We start from the raw sequence: 15,949 nt of genomic DNA on the forward strand, positions 1-15,949 counted from the left end.
TTATACAATCCGTATTTAACCATCTAGTATTTTGGTCACACTGGTCTTTATTTCCCTGGCAGCTGATTACATTTTGTCAGATTTTTAGATGCATTTGCAATTCTAGTTGATCAAACTACAGTTTTGTTCCTGTTTTGTTTTGATTTCTTAAACTCTGGTTTGCATGCTGCAAAAAACGCATACTGCTGTGCGGTTTTTTTGCCTCTCCATATCAAATAGGACTTGAAATGCCTTCTTGGATCATTAACTGCAGTTCCCTACTGACACAAAGCATGAGATTGCACGATCACTCTTATTTATCACTAATGTTTTGCCCTCTGAGGTAAGGAGATTTCTCTTATGTGTAGTGATAGACAACAGTCTGTCTGGACATCTTTTGGTTTTTATTTTGACAGTGATTTCCATTTTCTGAAGAGAGGGTCTTTGTGAACTTTTATAGGTAATCATACTGAGATATTCACAGTAAAAACAGGGATTCAGTAATGCTGCTTTGTTCATCCTATGCTGCAAACGCTGTGCTATTAAGGATAAGATATCTCCAAAGGGTTTTATCACTAAAACCTTGAAGAATGCTTGGCAGATCAAATCATGTTACACACTTTTCAATTAAAGAGTACTGCTTAAGTTACGTGATAAGTAGCGTGTGTAGATTACTCTTGAGTATTTCTGCTCAGCGATGCTTTGAACACCTCCTGGTTTTCCTCCCATTGTGACATGTTATCATATCACATTTACCACCTGGGGAAACACAAGACCAGAACTAGAACTTTAATAGGATTTTAGTTTTGGCATTTGCACTTAATTAAAATACTCAGATGAAGCCCAAGAGTTCTTCTATACGAAGGCATTTCCATGCTTCAGTAGAATAAATCTTCCTTAGAAACATGTTCTGTAATGTGGTTATTTATGTCCTCTGGGGTTTGCAATGCTTCTTTACTGTCCTGCATGCCGCTCTGAGGTCAAAGAAAATGTCTGCTTTGTAGTGGCTGCAGGCAACACTGAAGATATCTTGCTTGAAAAGATGCCTTGCATCCAAAGGACTTTAGCTAGCAAGATTATAGGAACAGCTGTATGGAGAAAAGTGGGGGAGGAAAACCTTTATATTTTTTCTATAGTAATGTGAAAAACACTGTTAACAGAGCACCAAGTCTGAAGGGATTTGAGAGGTGTAATTGAACTGATTAAAACAGTTCCGTATTTTGCTTGCCATGAATCCACTGAAGTATCAAATTCGAGTATAACCACTTCAGTAAGACCTTTTGACCTTTAATGTCTTAATTTTCTCACCTGATGTATTAGGATAATCGTCTCTTTGTATTTTCAAGCAGTCTGTTTTACTGCTGGGAAGCACCTGAATTGCTTTCAAATAATAGTAACAAAAAAAAAGTGGAGTATGAAAGAAGAAAAAGATAAAATATTATTTGCACTGTTTAATGGAATACATAGGCCACCATGAATGTTGTCTAAAAGAGATGGAGATTATATATAGAAACTAAAAGATTTACTCTGTAAAGTCATGCCAAATTAAGTTTGCGTGTCTCCTTTTACTACTAACAGAAGAAATAAATCATTCTTCCAACACACTACAAAACAAAAACAGATTAGCTCTTAATAGTTTCAAGATTATTAAAATTTGTATATGAGGTAGGCATAGGCAACTCTTCTCTGAGAGGTGCAGAGGCAGCCATCTGCTGACCGGACACACTCTAGAGAGGTGTGGTGCTTACAGGGGGCTTGAATCAGGGACATCACTGAGAGACTGCTGAGCCTCATACAGTCCACTGACTATTTTCTGCTGCTGTTTTGCGTGGGCACCAATGATACAGCCAGGACCCATCTGAGGAGTATCAAGAAGGACTACAGAGCCCTGGGAGCAGTGGTAAGGGAGCATAGGTAGTTTTTTCATCTGTCCTCCTGGTCAAAGAAAAGGAGTTTGAAAGGACCAGTTGAAACTGGTAAACCAACAGCTGGTACGGGCCTAGTGCCACAGCCAGGGGCTTGGCTACTTAGAACATGGGACTTGCTTTAAGAAATCTGGCCTGCTGGGGGCTGATGGGGTCCATCTGTCAGAGAAGGGGAAGAGCATCTTTGGTCATAGATTGCCAATGTGGTGAAGAGGGCTTTAAACTAAAGTTGCTGGAGGAGGGTAACCTCAATCCATCCCACTCCTACCAACTTGATTCCAGTGCCAACAATAGATGCTCAGAGCCTCAAAAGGGATCACGGGTCAGCAGGAGAGCACCTGGGGAGGAGCACAAAGAAATTCCAGCCAGTTGGTGAGCTTCATCGGGGCCCAATTTAAATGCCTCTGTGCAAATGCACATAGCGTGGGGAATAAACAAGAGGAACTAGAGTCATGCAGACGTCTGCAGAGCTACGATCTTATTGGCATCATGGAGACATGGTGGGGGATGGGTCCTCTGACTGGAGCGTTGGAATGGAAGAATACCGGCTCTATAGGAAGGACAGGCAGGGAAGATGTGGAGTGTGTGTTGCCCTCTGTCAATGACCAGCTGGAAGGCATGGATCTCTGCTTGGGGATGGATGAGGAGGCAGCTGAGAGCATATGGATCAGGCCTAAGGGAGGGCAGGGACAGGAGATGTTATAGTGAGGGACTGCTACAGGCCACCTGACCAGGAAGACTGAGCAGATGGAGGCCCTCTGTAGACAGGTAGGGGTAGCCTCACATTCATAGTCCCTCATCTTCATGGAGAACTTCAACCACCCTGATATCTATTGGTGGATGACACAGCAGTGCATGAGCAATCCAGGAAGTTCCCGGAATGCATTGACGATAACTTCCTTGTACAAGTGATAGAGGAGGGGCTGGTGGAGAGCGTGAAGCTCAAGGGCAGTCCTGGCTGCAGTGACCATGGAATGGTGGAGTTCAAGATCCTTAGGTCAGGGAGGATGGTCCACATCAAGTTTGCTACCTGCACTTCAGGAGAGTGGACTTTGACCTCTCAGGGATCTTCTTGGCAAAGTAGCATAGGATAAAGCCCTGGAGAGAAGAGGAACCCCAGAAAACTTATCGATATTCAAGGATCACCTCTTCCAGGCTCAGAAGAAATGCATCCTGACAAAGAGGAAGTCAGGCAAAAACACTAGAAGGTTTGCGTGGATGAATGAGGAGCTCCTGAACAAGCTCAAACACAAAAACAAAGCCTACAGAAGGTGGAAGCAAGGACAGGTATCCTGGGAGGAATACAGAGAAACCGTCTAGGTAGCCAGGGATCAGGTTAGGAAAACAAAACCCTGATAGAGTTAAATCTGACCAGGGCCATCAAGGGCAACAGGAGAAGCTTCTATAGGTACGTTGGTGATAAAAAGAAGACTAGGGAAAATGTGGGCCCTCTCACCAAGGAAACAGAAGGCTTGGTCACCTTGGATACAGAGTAGACTGATGCTCAAAGACTTTTTTGCCTCAGTCTTCACCAGCAAGTACTCCAGCCACACTGCCCAAGACGCAGAAGGTGAAGGTGGGGACTGCGAGAAGGAAAAACTGCTCACTATAGAAGAAGGTCGGGTTCAAGACCATCTAAGAAACCTGAAGGTGCACAAGTCCATGGAACCTAATGAGATGCATCCACAGGTCCTGAGCAACTAGTGGATGAAGTAACTAAGTCACTAGCTATCCTATTTAAGAAGTCATGGCAGTCTGGTGAAATTCCCAGTGACTGGAAAAGAAGAAATGTAACTCATTTTTTAAAATGGAAACAAAGAGGACTCTGAGAACTGCAGGCCAGTCAGTCTCATCTCTGTGCCCAGTAAGGTCATGAAGCAGATCCTCCTGGAAACTGTGCTAGGGCACATGGAAAATAAGGAGGTGATTAGTGATAGCCAACATGGTTTCACTAAGGGCAAATCATGCCTGTTGAATTTGGTGACCTGATGAATTGGGGTTACAGCATTGGTGTATAAGGGAGAAGCAACTGACATAATTTATCTGGATTTGTGCAAAACTTTGACACTGTCCCACATGACATCCTTGTCTCTAAATTGGAGAGACATGGATTTGATGGATAGGCCACTCAGTGGATGAAGAGTTAGCTGGGAGGTCACACTCAAAGAGTTGCAGTCAATGGCTCGATGTCCAAGCAGAGAGCAGTGATGAGCAGTGTTCCTCAGGAGTAGGTGTTGGGACCAGCGCTGTTTAACATCTTTGGTAACATGGGCAGTGGGATCAAGTGCACCCTCAGCAAGTTCAGGGATGACGCCAAGCTGTGGAGTGCAGTTGACACGCTGGAGGGAGGGATGTGCCATCCAGAGGGACCTGGACAGGCTTGAGAGGTGGGCCCATGCAAACCTCATGAAGTCCACCAAGGTCCTGCACGTGGGTCGGGGCAATCGCAAACACAAATACAGGCTGGGTGATGAGTGGATTGAGAGCAGCCCTGCAGAGAAGGACTTGGGAGTAGTGGTGTATGGAAAACTGACTATGAGCCAGGAATGTGCACTCACAGCCCAGAAAGCCAACAGTGTCCTGAGCTGCATCAAGAGAGGTGTGGCCAGCAGGTTGAGGGAGGGGATTCTCCCCCTTTTTTCCACTCTTGTGAGACTCCACCTGCAGTGCTATGCCCGGTTCTGGGGCCCTCAACATAAGAAGGACATGGACCTGTTGGGGCGAGTCTGGAGGAGGACCATGAGGATGATCAGGGGCCTGGAGCACCTCCCATACGAGGGCAGGCTGAGAAAGTTGGGGTTGTTCAGACTAGAGAGAGGAGAAGGCTCTGGGGAGACCTTATAGCAAGCCTGCAGGAAAGATGGGGAAGGACTCTTTATCAGGGAATGTAGCGATCGGATGAAGGATAATGGCTTTAAACTGAAAGAAGGTAGATTTAGATTTGATATAAGGAAGAAATTATTTCCTGTGAGGGTGATGAGACACTGGCACAGGCTGCCCAGAGAAGCTGTGGCTGCCCCCTCCCTGGCAGTGTTCAAGGCCAGGTTGGACGGGGCTTTGGGCAACCTGGGCTAGTGGAAGGTGTCTCTGCCCATGGCAGGGGGTTGGAACTAAATGATTGTTAAGGTCCCTTCCAACCCAAACCATTCTATGATATACTTTTGTGATAGAAATAGAATAAATTCTAGGAATAAGCCAACAATGAATTCTCAGAAAGTATGCATTAATGTGCATAATATGAACTAGCAGGCTAGATGTGATACAGCTTGTATGACATTTCAAATCCATTAAAATGTTAAATTCTGTTTTTAACTGCTCAGTTAAATAGTCAAATATTAGAACTTAATTATTTTATTCCTGTATCTGTTGATCCTAGGTACACAACAGTTTTATTAACTGTTTTTTTTCTTTTGTTAAATACGCAAGAAGTAATTTTTCACACACTACTATGCATTGTGTTACAATCCATACTAAAGCAGATAACTTCCCTGATTTTCATGGCATCACATATGAATTCAAAATCATCTTGCAAGAATTCATACTGTTGTATGTTTCTGAAGTATTCTGAAAGTATTGCCAACAATGTAAAATACAACATGCAGTTGCATGCTTCCTTTAAATTAGGATGTGTGTGTGTGGCAAAAATCTTTAAGTTAGCTTCTGGAAGCAAAAAGATACCCGTAATAGAAGTAGTCTTTATGATGTTAAGTATAGTAGATTTAGTTTTGAACTGCTGAATGTGTTTCTGGAGTTAGCTGAATTGGTTTTGCAGTTCAAGAGGACACTGCTTGTGCTATAAAAAGTGAACCGTAAACACCTGGCTTAGCTGACTTCTATGAAGTTCACTTTAGTCAGTGTTTCAAGGAACAGGCTATTGAAGTAAGGAAGTGCTTGTAATGCTTAAGAGAGTCTTTCAGAAATTAGAGGAGAATCTGGAGATTTAAGGAGAGAAACTGTTTCGGTTGACCTACACCACTGTAAAGTAAAAAGCAGCCCAATCACCCTTAGCAAAACTTGAGGGGTATTCTGAGCAGTGATTTTTTTTTTCCTTTTAATTTATTTTTTAATGAAGCCCATCTCCTTTATGAAGTGTAAAACGCTAGGCTCTCTAATGCATTTCATACGTCCATAATTATTATCTGGACTTGGTCTTGGAAGCTTGCTTTGCTAGTTGCATCCAAGCATCTTTGGATAAAACAGTATTGTAAACTCTTCAGATTACTTCGTATCTTGTTCACATAATGAAGAAATAATTTTACTTGGGTAGTAGTGTGCTGGTTTCCACACCTACAACATTTTATCTAATGTCAATGCACTGTTTGAGTAGTTGCAAGAATTTTAATATAAATCCTTTACCCACCAGCATCTGATAACCAGTCAAAAGAAAGTTTGGGGGGGGCAGGGAGGGAGTCTAAAGCTTTTAAATACAATGAAATCAGTTGGACCTGGAGGGTTTTGGACAGGGAAGTGCAAACACTAGTAATTTTGTTTAAGAACTGTCTCTTATGCAGAAATAATTTCCATAAGTGCTGAGTTGTTCTTTGATATTATTTCCTTTAAATGTTATTTAAATTAAAAAACATAATCATAATAGTATATGGCTATATAAAATATTAGTAATGTAAAAAAAAAGTAACATTATAAGTTTTACCCAAGTGTCCTCAGCTATTCACAGCAGCCCGTTTTTGTGTAGCAATTTAGTTGCTTATGTAGCATTGTCTTCAGCTGTGAACAGAAGGGTTTTATTCATTGGTCAGACACAACACATGTGGTGACTGCTCCAGAGGTTATCACTGACGTACAAAATAAGAAATAGTTTACAGTTATAAACAACAGGACTACAGGGAAATGACGACATACATTATTCAATGTCATACTCAGTGCTCTGTGCGTACCAACAGCTTACTATTGCACATTTAGGCAAGTGAATATTTCAATAAAAACGGGGTCTTAAAATACTTCTTTAAGCCACTGTGCTGTATAATGCAAGTTTATCCCTATAACCTCTATCAGACCTGAACAGGCCTCTTAGAATCATCGAGCTGAAAATCTTATCCTTCTCTGGTAAGATTTAAGATGAGAAATGATCATGCTTCACTTAATTTGCTGCAGAAAGCACTGCTAAGAAAGAATGAAGATAGCCTTTTGTGTGTTTTTCCTTCATAAACTAGGAAGTGTTACTTGGAAGAAATGTTGTGTTCTGTCACCGAAATGTTGTTTACTGAAGTTCCTTTGGGTGGGCGCAAAATCCCTTCTGTGGTTGTAAAGATGTTAGCCTGCACAGATCCGTAAGAAACACAAGGGTGTAACTTGTTATGGTCAGAAGTAAATAGGTTAAATAGGTGTGGGTTGTTTTTTTGGGAGTGAGGTGGAAGGAGCTCTTTTCTTTTTTAAAACATCCAGAGAATGGAAATGGCATTCTGACACTGATATTAACATTACATTGCACACAGTTCTGAACTCGGTGAGAATGCATTCCTAAAGGAAGTAAATCTTCAGTGGTCCTTAAGAGGAGAGTAGACTGTTGTGGTATCTTTCAGAGAGAAAATATATGCTGAAATAAAATCTTCCTCTTTCTTTGGTGAGAAATGGAGACATGCACTTAAGCGATGTTCCTGTAACATGTGTCAGCTATGGAAAGGAAATTTACCACTCCTCTCTGGAAGCTTCAACAGATATCACTACTATTAAATAACAAATAGAAAAATGTGGACTCAAACCTACTTGATTCTGTTGCAGTACAGCAGATTTAAAAGAAGAAATACAGGATAGAACTACCGCTTTGTGCAGCTGGGTGTTAACACTTGGATACCGTGAGATTGTAAGCACTGTGGAAATGACAAATTCCTAAAAATTGACCCAATAAAATATACGATACTCTAGAAAATCTGAGATTAGCAGCAACTTTTATTGTCTCCATATATTATCGCTTGTAATCCAGGGATTTTCCCCAGATGAGACAAAAAAGGGAACGTTTACAGCATAAAACTAAGACAATGCTTAATAATGAAATCTTGGTAGGTTTTACACATAAAGTATTTATTTGTTTCTACATTACTTTCTAATGTTAACAGCAAAACTGTGAGTATATGTAGCCATCCATATATAAACACACACATAAACATAAGGTCCTTTTTTTGTCCAGCTAAAGGAATTACGATTTCCATTCACCAGAAAAAAAGGTATCCGATTTGAATTACAACAGCAGATAACTAACTTAATGCCCAGTAAACCCCCTTCACCTTATATGGGAACTTAAATGAATTGATCTCTGGTATTACACAGATTTTAACAGTTCCTTTAACTTTACAAGGTAGTGTGACGAGGTGATGCTGTGACTGAGTTAAGATCTATATGTTGCAGCATGGTCTGATTAACATTCTGAGACTGTTATTAGTTTGGATTTAAATCAGTGTTCTCACCCATATGTAAATAGATTGACCTTTTGAGCTATGACATATTAACAGAATCTTGCAATTTCAAGTCAAATACTGTTTCCTTCATTCCTGCATATTTAATTGTCAGTCAGATTATGTGCTCTATGTATGCAGAATTCATCTTTTGCAAGACATTATCATAAAGTTAGGAATCAAATTGATTCCATTGATGTTAAAACATACAGAGGAACCATTTAATTTTTCCTTTAAGATTGTGTGCTTGGCTTTTTATTTTACTTTTTTTTTTTTTTTTAAATATGATACATTTAGTGGTGTAAAATTAATCAGATCCTTTCAAAGGATCTTTAGTGCATTCATAATAAAATACACTGTAGTTGTAAACAAGAAAAGTTTTTTTGTTCTTGTTCTTTGAGGAGTTTGATGAAAGGACAAGGGAAGAGTTGAATCTGAAATTTAAAGAGGAAGGTTTTTTGGCGTTGTTTTTCTAAGACAAAAAATAGGAAGAAATTCTGTTGTTTCTCATTTAGAATCTGGAAAGGTGGAAATTATTTAGGAGTAATGTGGCTGAACCACAGTCCAAAGTGCCAACACAAAGGACTTGGTTCCAAAGATTTTACAGAAATGTAAGAAACAAGTGGCTATTAATAGAACTTATTATCAAGATCTTTGGGATTTTATATTCTGTTTTCTCTTGTTACATCAGAATCATTAGAAATGAATAGCAGATGTTTTCCTTTTGCTCTCTTACATCAAATTATAATTCTCATTATTTAATTATGTATGCACTTTTCAGTATTTGTGATTGAAATATTAAGAGAAATAACTATGTGTTTCCATATTGAGGATAACAAAATCTTCAAGAGATAGCTAAACTACAGCTTTCTTGTGATGATGTATTTCCTTGCTTTAGGCAGGGGAGTTTTTCCAACAGCAGTTGAAAATGTGGAAACAAGTGTGGTTTTGGCGTGTGCAGGAGAGAGAGGTTTATTGGTGGTGGGATTTTTCTTTGTTGGTTTTTGTTTGGTTGTTTGTTTGTGGTTTTTTTTTTTTTTTTTTTTTTAAAAACAACTGCTTTGATGGTCCTCACTTTTATTTAAAAACAAACAAAGAAACACCACCACCCCCCAGTTTATGGTGTAAATTTTTGAGGATACTTTAAAAGTAAAAAGGAGGTTGGCAGAACAGTGCAATGCTCACAGTTCAGACAGAAAATAATATTAACTAATATTTCTATGACTGGGTTGGTTGTTTCCTCTTCCTCTCCACAGGTAGACTCCAGAGATTCAAGCAAATGGTCTTCAGACCTGCCAGAATGATTAGGGCCTAATATTTGACATTATCTATGTTCCTATACAAAGTATTTATTTACTTAATGACCTGTTAATGACTTGTTGAAACAAAAATATGCTTTACATTTTGTCTCATGAAGAGCATTCAAGATTCTTAAAACATTTTTTTGGTACAAAGTTCCAGACTCTGACTTTAGAATATGTTTTATTTCTTTCCCTAATTCAGGCCATGGGGTGCAGACAGGGATGAATTATTACTAGTAACACAATATGATAGTGAGTTAAAATTTCTGTGCACTTTGACTGCCATAAAAAAAGTGTATCCTCTCTATTTGTATGACAATCTAAACTTTAAGGGAAATAGCTGAAGCTAAACCAGTAAATCTCATTAAAATTATTACGTCTGAGAGTAAGCAAGAGCAGCTAAATGAGTGGATGAAAAATATTAGCAGTAGGAATGTGGATAACAGATAAGGAATGTAAACCTGGTAAAACTGATAAACTGCTAGATGTTTAGTAATCAACAAACCTCCGATAATATTGCTTAATATGCTAGTCTTTAAACCATAAGCTACTGACTTTAACTTGAAAGAAAAAAAAATCCCACTGTGACAAATTCTTTTGTGGTCTATCATGGTTTTTGTGCTGTGCTTGGGAAATTGTTGGGAATCGAAGAGCTTTGATCTTCATGATGAGCACCTCATTGATGTTTGCAGAATATTAATTGTGCAAATCCTCTGACTAGTCAATGACAATGGGCCCTGTCCATTGTGGGGAGATGCAGAATTTGTTTATGATGCAAAAAGTTTGATGCCATTTCCATAACAGGGGCTGAGATTTTACTGATAAATTTTACAGTGGAGTTTCTGGCAGAATCATCTTTATTTTCATTTTGCAGTGGAAATATTTTTCTTTGCCTCTTCACAGAATGGCTTCAATATCACCTTATTGCTCTTTCCAGTAACCTCGTTCAAGGTGCTCACTTTCCTGAGTTGTTTTAGGAAAATGAAGTGGATAACTGGTGCTTCTATAGAAGCAGATTGGTTCTGGTCTTTCCCTGTAATCTTTGCCATTGCTGTGCCTTCCCCATCAATGCCTGGTGCCTCTTCATCCCATTTGTTCCCTGTGATAATCACAGCAGCATAGGTTTCAGCTCATGAAATGTGATGACTTTGAGCGATGAGATAACCAGAATTCTAACCATGGACAGTTTTATAGCGCTTGGCAATACCAGAAAAAATGGCTGAAGGAGAAGCAGGTAAGGTCCCGGTCCCTTTAGCAAGTCTGTCCCAGACTGTTCCAGGAGTCATTACACAAACATTTCATAAACTAATCCTCTCCACAAAAGGCTGCTAACCATGGGGTGGTGCAGTTACGCAGTGGTTAAGATTCAGCAATTTTCAGTCTATTGTATAATATAGGGACAGAAACAATCTGGTAAAGCTTTACATTTTAATTTCTGCTAAATTTGTGGTAAAGACTATTGAGAGAGGGAAAGAAAGTAAAAAAGTGGTTTTGGTTTATTTTTCCAGTGGCATGAAAGCCCCGGATATGTGATGTTAACACGCACAAATGCTTTAGTTAAGAGGTGTTTCCTTTAAATTTTATAATTCCTTATTTTTAATGTTTCTTTTAAATAAATACCTGAACAATATGCTTACAATTCTTTAAAAAATCATTAAGTGAACCTGTTGAGTATCAAAAATTACTTTTGATTTTAAATGAATGATTAATTTTAATTGGATTTAACTTTAAACCATTTTTAGTAATGACTTTAATGTATTTAATTAAAAAATATTTCTTTGTCTTTAGAGTTTTTATTGTGATCATGAAATTAGGTAGCTTGTTTCTCTGAAAATGGCCTTTTATGCATATTCATGTAACAGGAAAAAGGTCTAGAAATGTTAATAAAAAGTAAATTTTTTAAGGAAAAACAGCAAGTTTTTTTTTCTGCTCTTTGCTAGAGTCAGTAAAAGATTAGCTCCCATTGCTGTTGTAAAGAACAAATCTACCACAGATTGCACAGAATTCTGAAGAACAGAGAACCCTGGTGTGATGCAAATTGACCAAACAGCTGCTGGATGTTGAATTCTAACAATACTTTAAACAGCTGATTTCTTCTGCGAGATTAATATTAAAAACTGCAAGTAGAATAAGACCTGACAGGACCTGACTACTGAAAAATTTTAGGCAATTTGAGACTACTTAGAATTACAGAATAACTGGTAATTTTTTTAAGGCACATACTCAAAATTCATGATGGTTTTCAGAATAATGCAAGACCATTGTGAAGTTTGTCACTAGGGGACATGTAAAGCAAGAATTCACATCCTTAAATAATATGCTTTTTTTCTCAGTTTTTTGAGAACACAAAAATTGATAATTATTTGAATTAATTTATTAATTTATTTAGATTGATGAGGGTATGTGGAGGGAAACAAATACTAGCTGGTTAAAAACACTTAGAGTCTGTGAAGCTGAGTGACACAGCACATAGTTCTCAATCACTAGTTGCTGAAAGATCTCCCCTGCCTGATTCAGGTGTTCAGGTTTGGCAGCAAGGGGAAGGGTTCTGTAAGGGTGTTTTATACATGGAGTATTGCAGAAAGCTCTGAATGTTGTTTATGACTGGAAATGACCTGTCTGTTGCTTCAACAATTAAAATGCTATCCTGATAATGGAATACATGTGGAAATAGTACATGCCATTCACATATTGCAAGTTTTAAGTTAGTGTAATATAAAAGAAACTGTGAGATATAATGAATATTCAGTTTACACTGGCTGTAGACTTACAGCTAAGTCAAAGGTCGAATTAATATAAAATTTTCCAACTAAAAATGTTCTCAGGGCTGAAAGCTGTGCATTAATAACAACTCAAAAAGACCCAGGAGTGGCTATAATAAACTTGCACAGAAGTTGGCTTTGGAAGTTTCTACTAAATTTTAAACTTAGCAGTTTCATTTGAAATATTCCGTACTAAAAAGAAGATTCTGAAATACTTGGTTTAAACAATTAAATTTAGGGAAAAAAACCCCAAAGTTTTTCCATAATAGGGAGAAATCAGATTTTCAGACCGTTACAGTTAACACTGCTTGTAATTATCTGTATACAATGATTGAGCTGAAAAACATCTGACAAATGTTAAACGTCATTAAGAATGGAATGACGTGGCTACAAATCTTCTTCCTTCAATGAACTCCCTAAATAGCAATGAATGGGGAGTTAATCAGAGGATTTGCTGCTATCTGTTGGTGTAGATTCTGTGAGAATTGTTTTTGTTTATAAAAGACTTCATACAAAGTTGGGAGAGGGGGAGAAGCAACAGTGCTTCAAAGGATCTTTTCCTGCACTGAACAACAAATCATCAGTGTATTTGATACAGTGCTCAGTGGCAGGAGAAACGTTGCCTAGCTAATGGAAAAATAATGATACAAAAATGTTTGAAATAAAATACTGGACACTTAAAGCTGATTCTTAAACCATATCTAATCAAATCTTCTGTGTTTGTGCAGGCCCTCTGGCTTTTCATATTCATAACTTGCCTGAAATTAAATGTAGGTGTCTTGTATTTTCTTGGGAGAGAAGTGTAAAATTACACCTTGCTTTTAAGGCATTTCCCTGTTCCCAAGGATAGTGTGGACCTTTTAAATATCTGTTTTCATTAGAGGAAAGAATGTGTTCGTTAATGTTCTTGAAGTTCATATGGGGATTGTGATGGATAGTAAACTGTTCATCAAATTCAGCAAAAAGTGAAATTGCCACACTGTATAGAATTAACAGCAAGCACTTAGCTGAACTAACATGATAACATGATGTTGTGTAAAGGGGAGGGGGGGGGCAACAACAAAAGAGTAAAAAAGAAGTGTCTGTACTTTATAAAGCATGAACAAAGGCCTTGTAAATACTTCATGTATATACCAAACCGTGAGTATATTGTGCGAGGCTAACCGCAGGCGCTTAGTTGAATAAACAGGAGGATATTTACGTCCATAAATCTCCTTGCTCAAGGCCAGCAGTGAGCCTAGACTGATAAGAGCACTGCAAGCTTGTAGAATCATCACATTCCAGGCCAAGGGTGAAAAGTACACCGTGAGGAAGACCTACGGCCTTCCTCCCGGAAACCACCACCCATGATCTGAGGACCCCTGCCCACAATTTTAGCAGAATCTGCGCAAGCGTAAAGAACTGATAAGCTAATTACCATACAAAGTGGGAGTAGGCGGGGTTTAGATAATGTATATGTATAGGCTTATCATGAATATGCGATGCTTTGTAATATAAAACTAAAACAGAGTGACTTGAAAGGCGCGCGCCGTTGGTGGAGTTGAACTCCCCGGCCGCCCAGCGCTGTTTTGCTTGTTGTCGCTTGCTAAATAAATCGGAAGCACTGACTCACATCAATTCGGGAAGTCAGCTTATAACAGGGATGAAACTTTAAAAGTAAATGCTGCTGGATACAGATAGTTACAGTAGTTATTGAAGCTCTTTATATTAAGATCTTTACACTTTCATTCTACTTATGGACACTTTTGTCGATTTAATTATCTGGAAAGAATATAAGGAACCATATAGAAACAGAAAAAAGTTGAGATTTTTTTATTTTTTTTTCAGTAATGCATTGACTTGAGTGGTACTTCGGAGCGCTTCTCAGCCTTTCACTATGTGATCAAGTAGGTAGGACATATCTAATGTGATTTTTACACTATCCTGAACACAAATCCTTCTACCACAATGTTCTGCAGTAGAATAGCATTTCTGGTGGTATTTGCTTCTTTATAATGTTACCACCTAGGCAAAGAAAGAGACAGACACTTTTCTTTGACTGACAGTTCCCACAATGCCTAGTATTACTCTATACAAGTAAAGTGCAAGCTCTCTCTTAAGGTTCCCATTAAACAGCCTTCACAGACTAAACCTATTTGTTGTTTACTAATTACATCTTTTAAGATAATAGATTCAAGAACATCTCTATCTGCATTTTTTACAATGGTCTACGTTTCTGCACTTTATCTCCTGTTCCGTTCCTCTTTTACTCTGCATTAGATCTGGTCTGTGCAGCAGAAAGTCAAATACAATGACTATAAAATTCTGTGAAACCCAGCTTTAACAACAATAGCAGAAAGAGAGTTGGGGATGTTATTAATTAAAATTACCAATTCGTTTTTATTTATGGACAGTTTATACCCTAAGGTGGTACTTAATTGCATTTTAATTCTTTGTGATTATGGATGGAGGGTTCCATTTTAATCTTACAATCTGTGTAGAATAATTTGCTAGGCTGGTAACATGCAAATACTTGAAATTCATGATTGTACTATAATCTTTCACACAAGTATAAACCACAGTAAAATCACTCTGCTGACCTTACCGGAATTCAGATTGTCTGTATTTATAACAGCTAAATTTCAGCATATTCAGACTGAAAAAAAAAAAAAAAAAAGGGGTTTCCACCACTAATTCTTTTTTAATTGACTTTAGGTAAGGCATGAACAAAAATGTGCTTGGAATTTCCATTTTATGTAGTCTCTCACACTCTTGCAGATTACACACGATGACAGACTGGATTATGAAAGTTGTAATTCCTTTTTTTTTTTTTTAGTTCTCATAAGCAACTGGTTGCTCTCACAGGAACTATAAGCATCATTTTATTTCTTAGTTCATCAGCAGAAAAGCTGACCGTTAAAAGAATGAGCTGAATTTTTCTCATTCCCTAAAGACCATAGGCCAGGACAGAATGGGAACTAGACTTTCATACATTTATTTCAGTGCTTCATAAAATGAAAGAAGTACAGACACTAGCTGTAATCATTATTACATGACTGCAAATTCTTTTTCTCTGCCTGGAGCATTCTACTGTCCACCACCAGACTTCTTTAATCCTCTAGTTTGCTGATTTTTTTCTCAAATTCCCAGAGCAAAATCCATTTTTGTATTGGATTATCTGAGGCTACTTAAATTTTTACATATCACCTGGTTAGTGCAGTACCTGTAATGCCCCTATCTACTTTAAATTGTGACATATAAAAGTGCCTACTGTCCTTCCTTTTCTTCACCCTTTTTTTTTTTTTTTTAATACCTATCTTTGAAAAACTTGTGAGTAAAAAACATTCTGAATTTCTTGTTTGATATTCTTGTTCCTTCTTCAGCAAATGTAGTTTTCTACAGTGTTTTTGTTAGAACAGCACATTTATCTTTCACTTGTGCATTTGAACAAGACCAGCACGTTACCCACTGACAAGGGGGATGGTTTTATGCAAAACTTAAGTACAAAGCATGCTCTGAGTGACAAGGAGGACCCCGTTATTTCTCTTCTATCTCTCATCACAGGCAACATGTCATGAGATTATGCAGGGAGA

This window comes from Athene noctua, unplaced genomic scaffold (assembly GCF_965140245.1).
Source record: "Athene noctua unplaced genomic scaffold, bAthNoc1.hap1.1 HAP1_HAP1_scaffold_31, whole genome shotgun sequence".
Lineage (NCBI taxonomy): Eukaryota > Metazoa > Chordata > Aves > Strigiformes > Strigidae > Athene > Athene noctua.